Below are 6,913 nucleotides of genomic sequence, written 5' to 3' on the forward strand. Positions count from 1 at the left end.
ATCAAGATCACGTGAAGTATTCGTACCGCTTCATAAAACCCTAGTAAGGACACACCTGGAATACTGCAACCAATTAGTGGCCTTCACATCTGAGACAAGACTAGAACTCCCTGTCTCCTGGTGATTGGCCCAAAGCCACCCAAATAGCTTTCACATCTGAGACAAGACTAGAACTTCCAGTCACCTGGCAATTGGCCCAAAGCCACCCAAACAGCTTTCACATCTGAGACAAGACTAGAACTCTCAGTCACCTGGCGATTGGCCCAAAGCCACCCAGGTGGCTTTCATGCCTGAGACAAGACTAGAACTCCCAGTCACCTGGCGATTGGCCCAAAGCCACCCAAATAGCTTTCACATCTGAGACAAGACTATTGGCCCAAAGCCACCCAGATGGCTTTCATGCCTGAGACAAGACTAGAACTCCCAGTCACCTGGCGATTGGCCCAAAGCCACCCAGATGGCTTTCATGCCTGAGACAAGACTAGAACTCTCAGTCACCTGGCGATTGGCTCAAAGTCCCTCAGCCGTCTTTTCATGCCTAACGCAGGAACTAGAGCTCACCATCTACTAGTGATTGGCTACAAATCACCCAGCCGTCTTTCATGCCTAGGGCAGGAACTAGAACTCTCCATTGCCTGGTTGCTTGGCCAGAAGTCACTCAACCAGCTGCCATGCCTAACGCAGGACTAGAACTCGCCATCTCCTCGTCTTTGGCCCAAAGTCATCTGACGGCTTTCCTCCGAAGGCGGGACCAGAACTCACAGTCACCTGGTTTTGTAGGCCAGCATCTTCATCCTCAGGCCTCACTGGCTTTTTTCTTCCCTTTGTTGCATCACTTTCCCTCCTGCTCACCCAATTGGTCCAAACATTTCCATGGCAAGAGAGACCAGGAAGGATGCTGGTAGCATTTCCCCCCCTCCTCTCTCTCTCTCTCTATCTCATCTCTTGATGTATCGGCTCTGAGGGGGGGAGAAGATAATTTAAAATAGCTGCAGGAGAATCGAGAGCATCCACAGAGCACAGAGAAGAAAACTAGGTTGGGGGGTCTCATTTTTTCCTCCCCTGAAATAAGGCTGTGTTTGAATTCGTTGCAGGGTTGGGGGTGGCAGCGGGGGGGCGGAGAGGGAGGGAGCCAATAAGGGGTATTTGGGAAGCTTCAAACAGGACACCGGATGGGTTCCAAAGAAGCTGAAAGAATCCAGTGGTTTGTTTTGTCGGACACGCCAAACTTAGTTTTTTGAATGGTCTGTGATTTGATTTGATCAAGCTTGCTTAGCTTCAACCAGGGGCGGGTGGGTTTCTACCGGTTCAGACTGGTTTGGGCGAACTGGTTGTTAAATTTGCATCTGGTTCGTCGAACCGGGATTTGAACCGACCGCTGCCCCTCCGAGGAGTCTCCATGTATTCCATTTTCAAGTGCAGGAGGCTCTGGGAGGGTGAAAAATGAGCCTTCGGGAAGTTCGGAAACGGGCCTCGTTTCTGGCTTCCAGAGGGCCTCCGCAGGCCGGGGGAGGCCGTTTGCATCTTCCCAGAGGCCTGAGGGAAGCCTCCGGATTCTGGGGAAGGTGACAAATGGCCCTCCCAGAAGTTCCGGAAGGCCACGCCCACCATGGACACGCCCCCGCCCAGCACTGGGCAACGAACCGGTCGCCGGGATTTTTGAATCCTACCCCTGGCTTCAACTGGACTAGGAGTAACAGGCGGCTTCCCAAGAGCTTTTTTCATTTCTTGATGAGAAATTGTAAGAACCGGAGGTTGAGGGCAAGAGAGATAAACATCCCCTGGGTTTTTCAAGCCAGCCATGGGCATGTCAAGAAAAGTCAAAAGGAGGTCATATAACCAACCGTAGGATAGAACTGTGGCTGTGGTATAGGGTAGACACCATCTTAACTTCTGCAGATACCTGTTTCTCCCCCCGAGCTAAGTTCGGAGGAGGAGGAAGAGGAGGAGGAGGAGGAGGAGGTGGTGGTGGAGGAGGAGGAGGAGGAGGAGGAGGAGGAGGAGGAGGAGGAGGAGGAGGAGGAAAATGGCTGTAGGGTTGTTGATGCTCTCTAAACATTTCATTATCCAGCTATGTAACATCATCAGTACTAGAAGAGGATGGGATTTGTGGAATGGAGGAGGAGGAGGAGGAGGAGGAGGAGGAGGAGGAGGAGGAGGAGGAGGAGGAGGACTATGGGGTCCTTGGTGTTCTCTAAACTTGGTTGTTTTCTTGCAGACATTTCATTATCCAGCTATGTAACATCATCAGTACTAGAAGAGGATGGGATTTGTGGAAAGGAGGAGGAGGAGGAGGAGGAGGAGGAGGAGGAGGAGGAGGAGGAGGAGGAGGAGGAGGAGGAGGAGGAGAATGACTATGGGGTCCTTGGTGCTCTCTGAGCTTGGTAGTTTTCTTGTAGACATTTCATTACCCAACTAGGGAACATCATCAGTGCTAGAAAGGAGTGGAGTTTGTGGAGAGGAGGAGGAGGAGGAGGAGGAGGAGGAGGAGGAGGAGGAGGAGGAGATGACTGTGGGGTCCTTGGTGCTCTCTAAGCTTGGTTGTTTTCTTGTAGACGTTTCATTACCCAACTGGGGAACATCATCAGTGCTAGAAAGGAGTGGAGTTTGTGGAGAGGAGGAGGAGGAGGAAGAGGAGGAGGAGATGACTGTGGGGTCCTTGGTGCTCTCTAAGCTTGGTTGCTCTCTTGCAGATGTTTTCTGACCCAACTAGGGAACATCATCAGTGCTAGAAGGGATCAAGTTTTGCTCCCTCTTTATATACAGTAGTTGCCTTGACAACGTTGGTCAGGGCGCAGTTTTCTCCTTGGTATTTCACCGATTAGGCTGGACCAGAAGACGTCCTCTCCAGCAGCCAACACCCAGATAAGCAGGGATTAACCCCAGACCCCAAAAGCAGAAAACAACACCTAACCAAGGAATTGTGAAGGAGGAAAGCACATCCCACCAACACTGGCAAAGGAGCTTCTCTATAGATAAACAGAGAGCTATCTCCACTCTCTTCTAGCACTGATGATGTTACCCAACTGGGTCATGAAATGAAAAATGTGCAAAAAAAAAAAACCAAGTTGGAAGAGCATCGAATACCCCGCCTGCTAGGCTCTGCTGCTTTTAAGCCTGGTGAATTACATGTATGATTGACTGATTTATTTATTTTAAATGGACTAGCTGCCCAACTCTAGTTTTTTAAAACTAAACCCCAGAGTTTAGCAGCTTAAGGGTTGGTCCAAATCAAGACAAAATGTCTTGGACAACCTTAGAAAGTAATTCAACTTAGGAACCAAATAAAACAACTTCTTATTTTTCTATATCCTACCACAAACCGGTGAGCAATTTGCACTAGTACTGTGGGGACATTTACTCTCAAATTTTAGTGGTATGATCCTCGGTGACAACAAGCACCCAAAAAATATACTAACAGCAGCAACAAACAGACCATCGAGAAGAAAATTAGGTTTTCTGTTTGGCTTTTTGAGAAACGGAGATGCATTTGAATTCCTTGGCAATGACCCCAGGCAGGGATATATATCTACAGGTCGTCCCCAACTTATGACCCCAATTGAGCCCAGAATTTATGTTGCTAAGTGAGAAATTTGTCAAGTAAGTTTTCCCCATTTTACGACCTTTCTTGTCACAGTTGTTAAGTGAATACAGTGCAGTTCTTATGCTTGTTAAGAATAACATAGCATAGCATAGCATAGAACAGAACAGAACAAAATAGAATAGAATTTTTTGTTGGCCAAGTGTGATTGGACACACAAGGAATTTGTCTTGGTGTAAATACTCTCAGTATGCATAAAAGAAAAGATACATTCATCAAGAGTCAAAAATCATCAGGTCCCACACTTAATGATAGTCATATGGTACAATAAGCAATCAAATCATACTAGGAAACAGTCAATATAAATCATAAGGATACGAGCGACAAAGTTACAGTCATACAGTCACAAGTGGGAGGGGATGGGTGATAAGGAATGATGAGAAGATTAATAATAATAGTAGTGCAGACTTTGTAAATAGTTGGACAGTGTTGAGGGAATTGTTTAGCAGAGTGATGGCACTGGGGGAAAAAACTCCCCTTGTGTCTAGTTGTTCTGGTGTGCAGGGCTCTATAGCGTCGTTTTGAGGGAAGGAGTTGGAACAATTTATGTCCGGGATGTGAGGGGCCTGTAGATATTTTCATAGAACTCTTTTTGACTTGTGCAGGATACAGATCCTCCATGGAAGGCAGGTTGGTAGTAATTGTTTTGTTCTTTTTAATTGTTAATTCTTGTTAATTCTTTTTAACTGTTAAGACAAGCTATTCTATTTCACTAGCGAAAAGTACACTAGAAGACAACAAACCCAACCAAATCAAATTTGACTATATTAATCTTAAATTAATTGATTTCATTCCTCACCTTTTCTGAAGAAGGGAGGAAATACTGCTGCAAAGAAACCAGGCTAATGAATACTCTTCCAATAACCTTTAGGTTATTGAGTGATAGCCAAAGCATAGGCAATGCAATGCAACTCAATGCAATGCACACAGTCCTAACTACTCTCTGGAGTCTGTGTCCGTCCTGTTGGGTTGCAGAACCGAACCAGACAGTGATAGAGGTGCAGATGACAGACTCCATCCTTCCTCTGTAGAACTGGATCAGCAGCTCCTTTCGGGCAGTTTGACCTTCCGGAGTTGGCGCAGAAAGAACATTCTTTGTTCTGCTTTTCTGATGACATGAATTTTTTGATGAAGTGAACCTGGCTTGCTCATTGTCAGAAAGTCGCAAAAGGGGAATCACTTGACCCCGGGATGCTGCGACCATCATAAATATGAACCCGCTGTCAAGCATCCGAATTTTGATCACATGATGACGCTGCAATGGTTTTAAGTGTGGAAATATAGTCATAAATGTCTACGCAGATTCTCAGTTCATCCAGGTCATGGTTGTCCCAAAGGTGCTTTTCCAAGATGCTTTCTGGAAAGAGAATCCGGTTGCCTCTTGAAAAAGCACCTTTGGGATAGTCATAAGTCACTTTTTTCAGTGCTGTTGTAACCTCGGTCACTACATGAATGCTCGTAAGTTGTGGACCGCCTGTACGGTGGCCAGAGAAGTCGATTAAACACAACAGCAACATTTCAGGAGTGGTTTGTCCATGGCCTTTTCGTCTTCAGGATGGAGAGTGCCCGATCTAAAGCCATCCTAATTGGTTTCCATGCAGTGGTGGATTTCAAAACTTCTCCCTACCGGTTTGGTGTGAGCGTGCGCTTTGCTCGTGCGTGCGCTGAATGTGTGCTTTGCGGTGCGCGCAGTGTTTGCAACTCACCTTCTGCTGCAAGGCCTCGGTGTAAAATAGCTGATGCGCAGCAATTGACTGTGCCGTACAAAGCAGCTGAGCGTTGTGGTTCACCGGCAGCTGTTGCAGACGGCAGCAGAGTCAAACCGTGAGGAAGAAAGGGGACCAGTCTGGGAGTCTGGGGAGGATTCGGACGAGGGTTCTGCGTCCGACACAGAGATGGGACCAGGACCATCTGGGTGTTATGTGCTGACTCCGGAGCCTCCAGAATCTGACAGCAGCGAGGCAGAGGAACAAGGGGAGCCTGTTCCCATTGCGTGTATGCACAGAACTGCTAGAAGGCGAGAACAGCTGAAACAAAAGTGGCGACTTGGGAGTAAGGCTGGGAGGTGTCTGCCCCTCCCATAACGGATAAAATTCAGGCCAAGATGATGAACCCTTTGCAGGAAGCAAAGTCGTTCGATAGATTCTGAATCCTCCTTGAAGCTCTGTGGACTTTGGTTGGTTTTTGCTGGTACTTCAGTTGGTTTCTGTTATAATTGATTGGGGACTTCTGCTTTTGGCTGCATTCCACAGCACTGACAGGCGTGTGCTTATCTTGGGGAACTGTTTAAGATGAGTTGTGGCTGGGAATGAAAGTAATTCCCAGTGTTACATTAAAATAGGTTTTGCTTTTAAAACAAGTTCGTGTTTAATTACATTTGATGAAGACTGGGTCAGAACACTGAGGTTGAAAAAGGGGCAAGTGGGAGGGCCCAGCAGCTGATTGTCAGAGTTGAACCGGGCCGAACCGTTAACATGCCACTACCACTTCCACGGCTAAGAGCAGACTCAAACTCAGGGGTGGGATTCAAATTTCTTAACAATCGGTTCTGTGGATGTGGCCTAATTTGTAGGTGTGGCTTGGTAGTCATGTGACTGGCTGGGCGTGGCTTGTATGTAAACATTATAATATTTACATAAATATTGATTTTTTTTATTTAAAAAAAGAGCAACTTTTACCCAAAATCGGGCAAAGCAGGCAGGCAGATTGAGTTGCTCACAGAATCACAGATTCATTCAGAGATCTATCTATCTGCCATCAGCTAGATGAGTCTGTCACATAAAATTTGCTAGCAAGCAAACTCACAAAATTAACTCACAACACACCATGTATGTAAATATTGAATTTTTTATAAAAAAGAAAGAGCAATTTTTACCCAAAATCAGGCAAAGCAGGCAGGCAGATTAAGTTGCTCACAGAATCACAGATTCACTCAGAGATCTACCTTTCTGCAATCTGCTGCCTGAGTCTGCACTGAAAAATAGAAGCTTCAGTCCTAAGGAAGGTTCAGCTCTGCTCTCAGGCCACTCCTCCCTCTCCCTCAACCCCCTGAATACCACCCCTGATTGGACCTCAGGAAAGCCTTCTGGGCAGGGTGGGCGGGCAGGGGAGGGGCCAGCTAGTGGCGCGGTTTGCCGCTTCTCCGAAAGGCACAGAATCATAACAACCAGTTCCATAGAACTGGTCCGAACTGGTAGAATCCCCGCTCAAACTTACAGACTGCAGATACAGGTGTACAAAGATATTTGTGTAGTTTAGTAGCAGTAGATTCCATCTCTCTGTGTGTGTGTGTTTCTGTGTCAACGTCCTATT

The sequence above is a fragment of the Pseudonaja textilis genome, chromosome 7 (genome assembly GCF_049901715.1).
Source record: "Pseudonaja textilis isolate UNSWEBS1 chromosome 7, rPseTex1.2, whole genome shotgun sequence".
In the NCBI taxonomy this organism is placed as follows: Eukaryota; Metazoa; Chordata; class Lepidosauria; order Squamata; family Elapidae; genus Pseudonaja; species Pseudonaja textilis.